General features: G+C 33.7%; 1 protein-coding gene across 1 annotated transcript in view; it reads left to right on the top strand.

Moving 5' to 3' along the window:
* LOC102672997 overlaps window positions 1-16,630 on the top strand; it is a 105,668-nt gene that overhangs the window by 46,226 nt on the left and 42,812 nt on the right. Inside the window, exon 3 of the mRNA XM_006623069.2 lies at window positions 9,647-9,741. The gene's annotated coding sequence lies outside the window, so the exon portion shown is untranslated. The remainder of the gene's footprint in view (window positions 1-9,646; window positions 9,742-16,630) is intronic.

The raw sequence follows: 16,630 nt of genomic DNA, 5'->3' as shown, positions 1-16,630 counted from the left end.
TCTTATGGGGACTGCCGTGCATGTCAGCATAATACCAAAGTCGCGGTGTATCGTTTCTATCTTCTCGGTGCCACGCACCACGATGCCATAGGAAAGATAGCGGTTTTGTCGTTATTATTACACGGACGTTGCTTCGCTTATTTCTTGGAATTATCCACTTTCAATTCTCTCTCTCTCTCTCTCTCTCTCTCATCCTCTTGATATTGCAAATTCAAACGGATTGTTTAACGGATCGCTCAAAAGAAACGAAATAGAAATTTTATTTATTTATTAGTTGATCTGGCATTGAGATATTTTCATCTAATAATTATAAAATTTTCTATCTCTTGGTAATTCCATAAATCAGCCGTACATAATAATTCGCGCGAAACTTACAAATTTTAAACTTTCTCTCTCCCCCTCCCCATAAAACGTGCGATTCACCGAACGATCCATCAAAGAATCATCCTAATTAGTAACCAACGGAGCGATCTTCGATTTCCTCCTCACCAATCTCCCAATTCCCTCCAACGTATAACGTGGCGTTTATTCCATCCACGACGACGAATCATCGTCTCTCTCCCCCCCTCCTTATCGAACGCGCAAACGTCTGTAGATGTCTCGTTTCGCAATACACGGCTCTAAATCAACACACTGGTATCGCGAGGCAAGCCGCATTAATCAATCTCACCGAACTCATCGTGCTCATTGATGAAGATACGGCGAGGCTACGTCTCGCGGTTTTCGCCATTCATCGCGCGCTCCCCTTCTCGTCCACGCGGCGATTAACGTAATCCCTCCGAACGGACGGTGTGTACGATCGATCGATCGAGGGGAGAGGGGCAGGGGAAAGGGGAAAACGGGTCCAGGCAGGCCGGCAGCAGGAGAAGAGGAACAAAGGGCCCGGAGAGAAGAGAGGCTGGACCCTCGTCTGGATTCCGTGACGACCACGCTAGTTAACGTTTTATGGAATCGAGCCGGGCCCGAACAGGTGCACGAATTGGTCCATTCGATGGATGGATCGCTTCTCTCTTCCTCTCCCCTTTCTTCTTCTTCTTCTTCTTCTTCTTCCTCTTCTTCTTCTTCTTTTCCCTCCTCCTCTCGTACGCGTTTCTTTGCAGAGGAGAGAGAAGGAGGAGAGGTTCTCTAATTCTCGAGGGAACAAAAACTTAATCGGTTGCTTCCTCTGGGTTCTCCTCTGCGAATAGAACGGCCTCCGCTGGAGGCTGAACCCGACGACCGAGAGGCGGCTGTGCTCCGCTCGTGAGGAACGAGAGAGGGACAGAGTGACGCGTACACTGGTGTGGAATTAACTTTTAGTCTAGATATGTATTTTTTCTTCCTTTTTTCTTGGAACCACAAGGTCGAATACGCAGAGGGATACACGGATCTTGTCGTTTTGGGTTGTAACAGATAGCCATTGATCCTCTTTCCAGCCTCGAGTGTTTTAGAAAGTTTTTGTGACATTTGTGATTAGATGATATTCCTCGAATGGCGTGAAATATTCGAATATTTCCTCTTTGATGTTGAATTATTAATATTCAAATCGAGTTGTTTTAAGATATTAAAATTTTGAATACTTGGAATACAAATTATCAATCGATGTAAGTTAAACAACAAATTTAATTAAAATCGTTACATCATAGAAAAACTATGCAAACATTTAACTTTCGTCGAATATACAAAAGGAAATAGTAAAAAAAGAAAGAAAAAGAAGCCAAGAATTCAAGAACCACTCGATCGAATTCGATCTCCAAAATTCACTCGTTAATTCGATTCTCCGTACTCAAACGAATAATAAAAAATATTCTTTCAATCACCAGTGATTCAGTCAAAGACAAAGAGACAGGATTTCGATCCCGTAAAAATGGTGGATCCTATACCACTGCGCGCGTCAGCGCACGAGATGTGGGTAAAAGAAAGAAAGAAGAAAAAAAAAAGAGAGGCACGAGAGGAGAAATCTAGCCGGAGGAGGGATCCTTTCGAGAGCTGCGTACGATCAGGATTACCTTCGGGGTAATCTTCGTATCCAGTAGCTATAAGCGACTGCATTCATTTAGCTGTGCGTAGGGAGAGATACGCGGCGATACATAGGTGCGAGCGAGAGAAGGAGAGAGGAGCTAGCCGGTTTTGTGTTATTACGGGGCACGGGCCTCCAAGGTCCTTAAGGAGGAGCTTCTGAAATATGCTGATAATGGGTGGACGTCGCGAAATCTTCACGACCTAGCTAGCCCGCGGTAAACGTTTATTTCACCGCGTGAATGAGGGCGACTGGGTGATTGGAAAACGCAATGAACGTCTATGTAATGCACGTTATGTGATTCACGTTGTTGGAAATGTTGTAGTGTTATAAATTGTGATTGTAAAGTTGGGGAATATTTATTTTTTATTCATTCTTCGAGTTATCAGTTAACATTTCTCAGGTTAGATTGGAAAGATTGGTTAATTTTATCATCGTGGGGTTAATTGGTTTGGCCATAATATCGATGAAATTTAGTTGTTGATAAGCAATAGTTGTTGGAAATAAAAATAAGGGGATCAGTAAATTTTTATTACTGATGGAATTGGATAGGTGTGACGATAGTTATAAAAAGAGATTCAGATTGATTCTGATATTTTTTGAAAAATAAGAGATTTGAAGCTTTTGTAAAATTGTTATTATTATAGTAATCGGTGAAGCGTTATTTTGAAAGCAAAATTTCAATATTTCGTATCGTAGTTCATTTTAAAGATGAAATAGTTGCGATAGTAATATCAAAATTTGTAATTGGTATTATTAATTCTGATTTAGCTTTTACGTGAAATAGAAGTGTTGAAAGAAATTTTATTATTATAGAATATTTCTGTTATAAATAAATATTCGCGAAAGATATGGTAGAATAATGATTTAAATAATTTTTCTTTAACACAATGCTGAAAAACAATAGAAAAATTCTTCTCTTTGCTATATTTCACTGATCTCAAAACACGTTCATCTGTATGGGTGTACCTCGTAATTTTCTCTTTGGCTCGGCCAAATCTTTTGTCTTGCGGTTATATAAGCAGACGAGATCGGTCTGCTTTAATGGCGGCACCGTGATTATTCTGTGTTAGGTGGAGTATATCTTGTGGTCTCTTAATGATAGGAAAACGTTCCTGGATGTTGGGGATATTTAGTTGAATAGGGAATTGTTTTCTCTTTTGAATTGTGTTTATTATTCTTATTCTAACGAGACGAGGCAAATGAATTAGTTGAAATTAATATATCAATCGCAATTATTTAGAATTATCATCAAATTTTTATAAATCATGAATATATCATATAAATAAAAATAATATAATATAATATAAAATTTGAATTTGTGAATTAGAAGGGACAATAGTCCATTGCTGCTTAGATGTAGACAATAAATAATTAAAAAATTATTTTTTTTATGACAGTATATAAAGTTTTTAATTTAAAATAACGTTGTTATTGTTTAGGATGTGGAATAAAATAGAACAGAATTTAAATATAGTCATACAATTCTGTACATTTGAAGAATTTTCCGAGGAGTTATTTTGAAAAGATCTTTTTAGTAAAGAAACTAAGAACAATGGATAATTAGTACTAAATGAAATTAGTATAATGAAACCAGTTTTAAAAATTTATTTTTTCATAACAAGTTTTTGACATGTTTTCCTTTTCTGTAAATGCATACACTTATTTGATGTCAGAAATATTTTTGTTTTGTTCCATTTTGTTATCCGATATATACACACATTTCATTAATTGTAATAATTACAGTATATTATCAGGCGTGAATAAATAAATTAAATTCATTAAATGCACGAAGAACAACGATTACAAAGATTTATTTAACATCGAAAATATTGATTTTACAACACATGTTGATTAAACATTTTTTCACTCCTCTCAATTAGTATCATAAACTCTTAAAGTTTTATAGTCTCTCATTTAACACCTTCGTGTATTACATTAACGCATTACACTTTGATCTTTTACTATGTACAAACGTGTTTCTCGTATTTATAATTTTTCTCTTTTTTGAAATTGAATTCTCATTATATCCATCAAATCAATATCCCACCAAAAAGAAAAATACAAATGATTTAAATAGTGAAAAAAATAATTATTAAAGAGTTTTTTTTCTAGGAAAGTAAAAAACTTAATATTTTTACTTCTTTTTTTTTCAAATAGAATTCAATAGAATATTGAATATTTCTTTATTAAATAAAAAAAACAACACCTTACGAAATAATAATGTTGTTAACAAAAATACAATATATTTGTACAATATATTTTTAATACAGTGCAAAAGAAAATTAAAAAAAAATATTACATGACACGATATAACAGATAAATCCTAGAAATAATTAGAAACGCCCCATCGTTTGTCCACGAAATTGCGCGATTAAACTTCTCTCCGTCCAGAAAATTCGACACCCACTACGAAATTAAAATGCCGGCCAACGACACCGCGTCGTAAATAATCACGTAATAACGCGGCGGGCAATCACGATGGTCTATCTCTCGGTACATCGTCGAGGAACCGGCGCAAATTGAATATTAATACGCGCTGTGTCGCGAGGACACGAGGATAATCTCGACAAAGGTCCGGCACCGATGACGCTGTCCCAATAAATAACAACCTGAAATATAATACAACGTAGATAGAACTCGCGAGGAGAGGAATTTTCGCTTTTCGCCCCGGGAGGATCGCGCGTTCGAATCTCGTTGTCGGCCAACTACTTCTTTCTCTTCCTTTTCTTTCTTTCTTTCTTTCTTTCTTTCTTTTTTTCCCCTTTCTTTCTTTCTTTCCCTTTTTTCCCCACCATCCCTCGTATTCCCTTTTATACCAGAAATAGTCAGTTTGGATCTAGATAGTTGCGCCGGCCATTTAACACGACCCTGTACTATCCGGCGTGAATCTAAGATGGTTGACGTGGAGGAAGTCAGCGGAAGATCCTGAAAATCGCGGATGATTGCAACGTATCCCGCGCGCTCTCGGCCTCTTCCCGGGCTCTCTAGCAGCGAGCGGACACCTCGGTCCTGTCCAGATGGTAAAGTGAGAACAGTTAGCCGCGAAATTTACGGCTCTATTGACGCTGATAAATGGGATAGTTCAGTCTATTTATAATTTGATGTTAGCGTACGTACGAGCGTACGTTTCGGAACCGTAGTAACACGGTGATACTGATCGTGGTTTCTAAGAGTTCAAAAGTTTAATTCGTACGCAGCAAAGAAGAACTTCCAAGTTATATATTTTTGATAATTATACGGTGAAGAATATATTGAGATCGATGCTTTAATTTTAGAATTTCGAAAGTTTCATTTGTAAAGAAAAAAAAGGCCAATGTCTTAATTGATCTACGTATATAATTACTATCTTTAGATACACTCGCAAATCGATAAAGATTCATCGAGGGAAAGAAACTGACGTTGAATTAAAAAAAAAGAAAAAGAGATCTTGAAAGTATCGTCTTAAAAGTTCGAAATCTGGATTCGATTTATTATCACCGTAATAATAATAATAAAAGGACAAATAAATAAATAAATATTTATAGTTTCGAAATTATCAAATTATCGCGGATATAAAAAATTTTCGAGCGAAAATTAACGCGATAACAGGTTAAGGGAGACGAATTTCGTTTAGGTTAATTATTTTGTCGCGGGCATTGCTCGTATATCGTATCGTATACCGGCCTGTCTCGTAAAAGTCAAGTCGGAAGAGGCTTGTAATTAGAGGACGGGGCTCATTCGGTCTAACGACGACAGCCCGCGGCGCGCATAACGTTATAATGCCTCGTTGCATTGTGGATTCTGGCGTTAGGATTGTTATCGGTTCGGTTCGAGAGTGGAGGAGACCACGTTATATACGCCGATGTTGTATATATATATATATCGAAGATGGAATCGAGGAGTAATTGAGAATAGGTCGTTCGGATGGTTTAGGACCTGAACGTCAGGTAGACAAGGCTAGTAAGGCTAGTTTTAGAGTGGCTGGCTCCAGCGGTTGGAATAAGATTATTTCTTTCGGCAAAGGGCGAGGTGGCCCGGGGTTATAATTATTGGATTATACGGATGATGCGAATGTATGGTCGAGGATGAAGATTGAATGATACGATTGGGAATCGTTGAAATTGTTGAAGGGTTCAGGTCGTGGCTTAAAAAGTGGCTTTTCTGGCCTTTGTGGGCCTTCGATGATAATTAACCGAACTATGGGATCGATTTTCATTTCGTCTGGATCTGGTGGAAATATTTTTTTTTTTTAGAGAGACGTGTAATAAATTGGAAAAGCTAATAGCGTGGATGAATAATTAATTTTTTATTCGTAACGTGAAAAAGTGTAGTGATGTAGATAAAATTTCTTCGATGTTAGAATGGATGATTATGCGAGGAGAAAATATTGTTTGAGATTGATTCTTTTTTTTATTAAAAAAATATTTAATATTAATTTTAAGAGCCAATTATGTTATCTATGTTTTTTTTATTGAAACAGTCACGTAACTTTGTTATTCCAGTGAGAAGAATGGAGATTCTATTGTGTTATTAAGATGCTCTACGTCTTAATGATTTATTCATTATGATTATAATGCGTAACAAATGCACATCGTTTTTTTTCCACCTAGCAAGTAAATGTATGTCGATTGTAATTTCAAAGTTATTAACTTCGTCCATAAAACGTTAGTAAAAAATGTCCGTTGTGCTCCAATTACTGGACTGATGACCGGTTGTGTGGAAAAGATACATTTACTGTTGGATCGTGCTTATATTAATTAGAAGTAAAAGTTTGTAATTATAATAAGTTTGTAATCAATGACCGAATTTCGAATATACGTTTATATAATAAAATTATCAGAGAAAAATAATTCTCTGATAAAAACACACAAAGTATTGAATCACGTGTAAAAAGAAATAAATTAAAATACCGTCCTAACGATAAGAATAATTTATAATTTGTAATTAAATGTACATTTAATTCGATAGCAGTATAAATTATTATACTGTCAAAATACAATTACATATTTTATTCAGTTTTACGCAAACATATTTAATTTTTAATTGACGACGAACAATTTATATTTTTAATTTAAATATAACAGCAATATAAAATAAAGCCAAAAATATTATTCCAATGGAATTTATCGAACGAAACAAAAATTATTTCGAATAAATTAATCTATCAAAATTTTATTCGAATAAATGTTCGTTTCAATAACGTTTCAAACCCGATATCGACTCGTGTGAAACGCGCGCACGACTGTCTATTTATCAATGGAAGCACTGTCGACGCGAATCCGGCGGAAGTCACGCACGGAAAACAGCTTTCATTTGACGTCGAGCGATCATCTTTCTTGATCAGCCGTCTCGAGCGAAGAATCGAGAATTCATTTAATAAAATTCCGACTTCGCATTAATAAATTTTCGACAAGTTATATTAAAAAATTAAATTTTTTTTCTTAACAATCTCTCTTAAATTAAAAATCAAATTGCAAAATTCATATACAAAGTGTTCTCTTTCTTGGATCTAGAAATCGTCGGAACTTTTTCGTCCCGTTCGTTCATTCTTTTCTCGCCTCTCGTTTATTTATTTTAGTTTTAAACGCTTCTTGCTCCACGAAACCTTTCTCACGGATCGAAATTCGCTAAATCATACTGTCTTGCAGTTTTTCTGAAAAGCTTTCTTGTGTTCCATCTTCTGTTCCCTCGCTGTTTTGAATTCAAGTGTTTGTATTTAATCTCGGCTTTCCGTCAATCTTGCGTGTTTCGCTGGTTCCTGTGTTAAGTATGACGCGTATAAAGTAGCTTCGTTCGCTGGTTGTCAATAAACGTTGATGAATTGAACGTAATTAACACTAGAACCGTCAGAATATTTATGAATATAATAAATGGTTGAATGGTTGAACGTATGGGAAAAAATTAGAAAGATTGGAAGAAAAACGAGATAGAAAGAGATTGTTCATTTATAAAGTGTATAATGATAACGATAATGGGCGATGAATTAGAAATAAAAATAAGAAGAGAAGAAATCTTAAATGACGATGAGGTATGAAATGAAATTCGAATAAAGTTTGGAAGATTATATGATATTGTTGATGGATTTAATTCGATATATATTTATTCATTGCGATAAATTGTTCGATTTTCAAGTCTACGATTTTCTTGCTTACGCTACATGAATCGTCATTATTCATTCATTGCTAATACTCAAGTTAGAAGTTCGATTTTCAATGTGTGCACGTGTTACATGATGTAGCAAACCTCTTCGTCATGAATTATCAAGTTTACTCGAGACCTACTCCACTCTAATAGTTATTTTCTAAGAGAGCTATTCATTCGACGAGCTCATCTCTCGTTTCAGCATGTGAATTCACGTAGAATCTAATTTACTTATTGATTGTATAAAAGCGTGGATGGAGTAGACCCTCGTATTAAGTGAATATGTTACATTAGAAAATTATGATTCATTCAAGTATAATTTCTTCCATGATTGCTGAAGAGCATATGTTCAAACGGAAAAAAAATTCTATTCTTTCTTTTATTAAGTATTTAACCTCTTTTGAGAAATATAAATATGATTACTTTGACATGAAACAACACATATACACGTTAAAAAATTTAGGCTTTTTAGTTGATTTTAAATTAACCTCGAAATTCAATACACAATATTCATATAATATAACTATAATATAATTACAATATAAATTGCAACACCAACGATTCTCTCTCTTAATATTTAATTAACTTTTGTAAAAAAAAAAGGTTTTACACGGTGGTACAACAAATTAATATTACATAATTTTTTCCACGTTCACCCAGACATCCGCCACTTGACAAGATCCCGTAACACTCGCAACGTGTCGTTGGAATTCATTCCCGACCCGAGCAAATCGCGCTCTCGTTTCTCCTTTTCCCCAAGATTCCGGCATCCGCGGAGTCTGGGCCAAGAGACGAGGATCTGAAAGAGGAACGTCCACGATCCTGACGTCCACGATAGACCGCCACATTCAGAAATAAACTCGGTCAAAATAGACATGGCGAGAGAGTATTAAAACTAGGGGGTGAGGTGGTGTGGAAGTTTGTTCGAATGATGGAGAAAAGGATGAAGGATCGAAGAAGAGGCGAACTGGAAACGAATATGTCTGCGAATTCGCGGGAGATAAAGAAGAGTTTGATGAGAGGGCATAGAAGAGAAAGAAAAAGAAAATAGAAGAGAAAGAGAGAGAGAGAGAGAAAGTTGGGAGACCCATTTCGCATTCTGCAGAGAGCTAGTCAGCGGCTAACTATAAGAGAAGCTAACTATAAACCGGACTCCCTACCCCGTTGCTATTTTCAGCGTCGCGCTTGTCGCATTGCCAAACCCCCCTTGCTGTGTTCTTCGCTCTTTCTTCGTCCATTTCTCCGTCTCTCGCAACCCCTTTCGATCATCGCTCCTGTGCCCGCGTGAACGTTGCATTCTTCGACGTGCCATCGCGAGTGAACTCTAAAGATATGTATTTTCACTTTTTCAGAGTATTGAAATTTATTTGAAATGGAAAAAGAAATAATAATAATAGAACAATTCTATTTATTTTGGATCTAAGAAACGTTGGAATATAATTATCGAATAAAATAAGAAATATTGAAATAATTTATTTCTCAAATAATTTTTAATCTGACATTTTTGAATTTTTGTTTTTTCAGATAGATCTGTGAACACAACCATAATCGGAGTGTCAATAATGCTGTAATAATAATCTTTGACTGTCGGTTTTTCTGCAAAAACAGCAATTGAAATTGTAAGTATTACGTTTTAATTATTTACATTATGAAATACATATTGAGAGAACAGTGTAAATAATATTAATCATCTCTTCTAACAAGAAATATGTTTAAATACTCGCCTTGTTAGAACAGTTTTATAACAAAATACCATCGTTATTTTTTCCATATCTTCGACGGAATCAATTTATTAATGAAAAAATTCTTTCGAAATTTATTTATAACTATAACCAGCAAAACTAATCGAACTGCTACCTGATTGTAAAACTTCGAAGGCCTCTCCTCGCAAAACACCGTTTTTACGGCGTTCATTTACACAATGTAACGAGCCGTTTAAACAAATACTTTACGAGATACTCAACACATCGTTATCGAAGGTCCAAAGAAAGCGACAGTCGTTAAAATCAATCCACCATGTATGATGACAACCTTTTTTTTTTTTTCCTTTCTTTCTTTCTTTCTTTCTTCCTCCCCTCCCTCCTTAAATGCATTTTATTAACACACGACCCGATAGCCTTCGCGAGTGGTATGGCAATAACGGTCGTTTGCATTGCGGTTTCAGAGGAATCGATTTCGTCTCTTTTTTTTTTTTCCACGACCGCAATTGGAACGATCGTAAACCAAGTAACACCACTTGCCACGTTCACATAGAAACCCTTACAAGCTCGGTTACACCCACTCGTCGACGATGAAAGGTACAATTCGTCAAACGAGAAAGCTTTTGCACTATATATTTTCGCAAAAATCGATTCGATCGTGTTTAACGTTATTATTAACGTTTCTTTTATCGATTAATTGAAATCTATGCGATATTTATTTATTTTTTTGTTAATCGATCATAGAAATGATTACAATATATTTATATTTGTAATTTGAAAATCGATTATTCTGAGAAATATTTTCAAGAAATTTAATAATACGAAAGACAAGGGGAAAAGGGAAAGACGTGAAAAGAAATATTTTTATTTATAATACGTTAAAAAACCTACATTTACATTTTTCGAAATAATTCGAGGAATCGTTAGAGATATGACACGTTCCTTATATCTCGGGATAATCTGGGAATTCCTTAAATGTTCATTCGGTTTTCGAGCCGAATGTCATCGTAAAGCGCTAATTTATTCAGTGACTGGGCAGTTATGCCCGCATATGGGAAAAATGTGAACCGGAAAACGTATAAACTAGCAGCTAAACTTTTATGAGAAGGGGGATCTTTTTCTCTCTTTCGCGGCCATGATCCGCGCATCAAATTGAATTATGCGCAATTACATAAAATCTCGATTAATTTATCGATCGAAAATTAAATTCCTCTCATAATATTAGTTGATTGAAGGATAGGATCTCGCCTGGTGAAGATCAACGTCGGTTTCCTGGATACACGATGATAAATTTGAATACACCAACATGTCTGGCGTGTTCCGTTTTATTATATCTGAAAGGGTACAACGTTGGTCAAAAGTTTGAAATTGCTTTCCAAATACGTCGAATTTTCAATTAATTTTAATCATCGAAATTATTAATAATATTAATAAATTGGGCTTGGCTCGGAGAAAAATTTATTATTATTTATTTTTTTAAAAATTTTTCAATTTTAATTCGAAATTCGTTGTTACAAAATTTTTGTTATTTGCGATTATATTATGTATAATATAATTTTAAATCTTTGATCGATAACGCGGCTCGATTCGTTAATAATGGATTGATCGACTCGAAAATCGGATTAATTTTCATGCAACCGACGCCACGTCCAATGATGTTCATATTAGGAAAATAATTAATGCAATGAGACGTCTAGAGAAGAATTGATAAGTTATCTATTATGGAACAATGTTCAGTTTGGAATGAGGATGTTAATTATCTCGGTTTTTCTCTAGATATTAATATTAACTAGAACAAATTTGGAGATATAATAGAATTATTCAAAATCGTGGAAGAGATTATAATTCAAATTAATTTTCTTCATCTTGTAATAGTTAGTATTTAAGAGTGTGTGAGTGTGATTTATTAAATAATGTAATTAATTATATGTACTTAATTTGCAAAGATAATTGGATAGGCATTAAGCACAGAATTCATTTAGATTCTTTGGATTAGTTTCTTTAATTACTTTTGTTACTTTTATTTATTCTTATCTATCTTTAATTATTTCTTGAGAATCGAAATGTAATTCGTAGTGTAATTAAAAGGATCGTATATTAGATTAAGACAAAGTTAGAAATTTAGTTTCATGTAATAATTAATTCGTTTAATATTTTAAAATTTCACCAATAAGTAAAATAAAAAAAAAGAATATTTTAAAGATTACTTTGTAATTATGAAAAAAATATTTCATATATTTTTATCAAAATTTAATTAATCCTATTGTTTACAAATTTTAGTTTTAAAAAGTTTGAACCATAAACACCAGTACTTTATTTTCAAAAAGGCATTCTTTAAGAAATTAACGAATTAATTTACTTTAATAATCTCTTCAAAAGAGCGCCAATAATTAAATTAATTAAAAATTGTCAAAAATACATCGAAAACTGGAAATATTTAAACAGATAATATTAATTTTCATTTTTGGTTTCGAAAAAAAATTTTCAATTGTGTTGAATGCTTTTTGAACAAGTATCAAGTGTTTGAAGAAATATAATGTAAAACATTTTGTTTACGCTTTGTAAACATCGTGAAAACCCGCGTTTACAACGAGAAAGCATTTATGAAAACCGAGAGTACGATAATTAAAAATTATCAAAGACCAGCGAACGTTTTAATAAGGTATTTTTTCAGCAAATCATTTTCCTTTTATTTTATGCATTTAATCTTAATTAAAATACAATAATTATAAGAATATAATCTCTTAAAATAGGAACAATTAACATTAAAATCATATTATCAACGATAGAAAAATAAAATAACTAACATGATGATAAATAGTTAGAGATCAATCCATTCCAAATTTTCAAATAACATCGACTTTCTATTTTTTTTTTTTTTTATTATAATTATTCTAAATTTATATTTATTTAATATTACGAATTATTTTAAAGAATCCAAGTTTTATTTTGTATTCTTTTACAATTTATTCGTGATCTCTATCTTTATCAACGATATAAAATAAACTTCATTATACATACATTATAATATATATACATATATTATAATATGACCATTCACATCTTGCTGATTGACAGTGAAACGTTGCTTATATATACTATATAACCGTTACATTGATAATAAACGGGGATTATAATCGAGCAATGACCGAGAGATCAAGCAATCTGCATTAAATATTTCCACGGTCTGTATCTAGATCGTTGGCTAATTTCTGGCTGCTTTCAATGCTAAAATTGCCACGGAAGAAGAATAGATTTCATACCGTGGATAAAATTAAAAGAGAACGAAACGAAGAGCTTGATGTCAATCCGGGAAAAAAAGGATTCATTCGCGGAAATCAATTTGAAAAATTAAGAAGGAAAGACGTGTGTGGAAAAATTCAATCCTTGATTGAACAATAAAATTTTTAATCTAATGGAAATTGATATAACAACGATTTAATTAGATTTGATGAAATTAGATTTGAAACTTACATAAAAAAGAGAAGATAAAAAAAATGGCGACTGCGTGAAAGAATACGAGAATATTGAAAAGGAAAAAGGGGTTAAAGGAAAACTAAAAGGTCATTGACTTATACATTTTATCTTTTTAACGTTAAATAGCTTGATACGTTCTGAACAGACGTTTTGTACACCTACTGACAAAATATAGACCGAAGATATCTCGTGATTCAGCCTTCCGGTTCATCCAGATATTCCATCATTCGTGTACTATATTAGACACAAAGGAGCATAGAGATATGCAGTATCGTATCTTTCAAAATGATAATTGCAAGATACCTAATTTCACAATTTCTATTTAACATTCCCCCAAACTTATAAAAGAAAAAAGTTACATTACTTTAGAAAAATATTCGAATAACACAACGAAATATCATATAATAAATCTACCGAAAATAATTTTCCAATAATTTTCTCTCTAACGATATCCATTTGAAATAAATTAACCAAATTCTCTTCACCTCATTCTCTCAATTAAATCTCTATTTCCTAGAACAACCACCCCCGCAAACCTTCGAACAAAATTCCAAAAACAAAAAAAAATAAATAAATAAATAAATAAAACCATTCTCCTGTTGTACACCCGCTCACATTCGAACACGCGGCTCGAATCTTAATTCGAAACGACTTCCTCGTGGCGAGGAACAACCGGAATCGCATCTCGATGTTTTCGCGTTAGCGACATGCGTACGGTGTTGAATGCAGCCACGCGCATAGATTAAAATTGCACGTGGGCGCTGTGCTCGCGCTTGCATCCACGTTTTACATAGGCGTGTGTACAGATACATATACAGATATATATATATATACACAAGGAGGTTCAATTAAGCGCGGTCTCGCGACGGATCGAAGCTCGTGGGGTCAGTGCTCGGACCTATTTCAACGGCCGTTGAGCCGCCTTCATTGGCTAAATTCTATTATTTATTTACGGTGTTACTGCTCTGCCTCTTCGAGGGTTTGAGAGAGTGGAAAAAGTGGCTTACCATGGCTTCGAAAAGACTATCATCCTCGCGTGGCCGTTAACAGGTAAACGAGGGGGGGGAGTTGAACTACGAGGGTTTGGAAATGGGATTAGGGATTAAGGAGATTGTCGTAGAGATTCATAGTGAAAAATGGTGATGATAATTGTTGAAGTTGGAGGGATTCTTTAATAAGAGTTAAGGTATCGTAGTTTGGAAGGTAGAGATTGTATTAGGAATAATTTGTGTGAAATATTGGTGATATTGGTAGGAGGGGGAGTAATATATTTTCGTAACGATTAGGAAAGGTATTACGACGCGTTCCTTTCTCGTTTTATTATTATCCATATTATCCTATTATTTTGTAAATTTCATTCAATGATAATATTTTAGGGCAATCGAGTGTTGTAATTTTTTTTTATGATGGCTAGGATGAATTTTATGAAAGTATAATGAATATGATTAGTTAGTGGATTATGTATATAATATTATGTAAAATAAAAATTTTATTGATGTTAATTCTGTATGATTTTACAACCATAGAAATCATAATGATATAAGGCACGAGTTAATGTAATATAATGGTTTTTATAGGTTGTATATTAAATTTAATAAAAATATATGAAATAAAATTCATTTGATAGGAGATTTTGGAATAACAAAAATGACATTTAACGTGATTATGACGGCGTATATAATCTAAAAAATAATATTAAAAAAAATCTATATTTAAATCTGTATATACACACAAGCTTGGATGTAAGATTTAAGAAGAAAATTTTATTTGGATTCATCGTTTTATAAAAATCTGAATAATTCTCTCCTGGTCATGTAGGGATGTACAAGCAGAATGTATTATAAGCAGGATTTTTAATATTAGCTATCGACTTGCTGGTATTTGATTACTGGCTTCTGCTAGTTACAAGAATCCAAATATGCGATGATAATGTCCATTTAAATTTTATGCATTTGTTAGTGACGCATACGGTAGCGTTTCGTCGTTTTATGTCCATTCACCGTTTCGTTGATCATCGAGTTATATGGATGATTGAAATGTTTGGATAGCAATAAAATAAAGATCCACGTAACATTCTTATTTTATTTTAACTTTCGGAATTCCTATTCATTTCTTTCCACTCATATCCTTTATGATATTCCGCGATAATGAATTCGCGACGTGAGAAAAAGTTTCGGAATTACGAGGAAAAAATTCAATATTTCGAAAAATTTTATACGTTCTTCTCGTATTTTCTTGCTTATTTCGAATTCTTGCTTAATCATCGTTAAACTTATGCAGAGTAACATAACTTTCATTTTCCTTCTCCTTCTTTTTTTTTTTTTTTCTGTTTAATAACTTTATTCAACTTCGATTATTCTTTATCTTTATCCAATTAAATTTAACGAAATCGATTTTCCCTTAACAATACAAATATTTTCAAATATCCAAAAGTTAAAAGTTAGACGATTCTCAAAAGAATTAATTATTCCAAATTTTCCACACACTTATTCATTATCACTTTATTTCTATCTCGCCAAATATACTCTGTAAAACGTAACATAAAGCAACATACCTTTCAACGATAATTCCGCGAAACTGCGTCAAAGTAAAGGGAACAAGAGGCATCTAAGCTCGCGTTGAACTTTTAACGAAGCCTCACCTCTCCCTCCTCGAACAAGGTGCTTTCTCCTCTGCAGCTTTTCGAGCACAACGTTTCACGCGCTCCCTAGGCAAAAAGTCAACTCGACCGTCTAATTACAGTCGGTTCTCTAGGAATTAAGTTGGCGTTTAGAAGGCCTCGGTTTTCTCTCGCGTCTGAGCGCGCTGTGATTTTCAACCGATTAAACCGGGCAAACGCGATTTCAGCCGAGCGACCGAATTAGCCCAGCTCGGACTTCGTGACCGTTCCTGAAAAATCTGGTTCGTGATCGATCGACAGAGTTCTATCTCCGTGTGCATCTATGTAACAAATGTTCTCTCTGTGATCCATTCTTTTTTTATTCTTTTCCAGGGGAAAGAGTATATCGATACATTAGGTATTCGATAGGGTGTTATAGAAATAAATTTTTGTTTATATTTTAAATCTTTCAAATTTTTCTTTGCTCTTTCATTTGATCTGAAAGAATAAATAAATAAATAAATATAATTGGATAATAGAAAATGTTAAGGATATAGGCGAGTGAAGAGTGTCAAAGAATGTCTTTGAAGTATGAGTATTTTTGTTTAAGAGTTTTGGAGGATTATAAATGATTTGGTTTATTGATAAATTAAATGAGAAACACTTAGCATGATACATACATTCGAAGGGAAATATTAATAAGAATGTTAGAATTGCGAAATCGTTGGCAAT

This window comes from Apis dorsata, unplaced genomic scaffold, assembly GCF_000469605.1.
Source record: "Apis dorsata unplaced genomic scaffold, Apis dorsata 1.3 scaffold_813, whole genome shotgun sequence".
NCBI lineage: Eukaryota > Metazoa > Arthropoda > Insecta > Hymenoptera > Apidae > Apis > Apis dorsata.
This window is presented reverse-complemented; position numbering and strand designations above follow the sequence as displayed.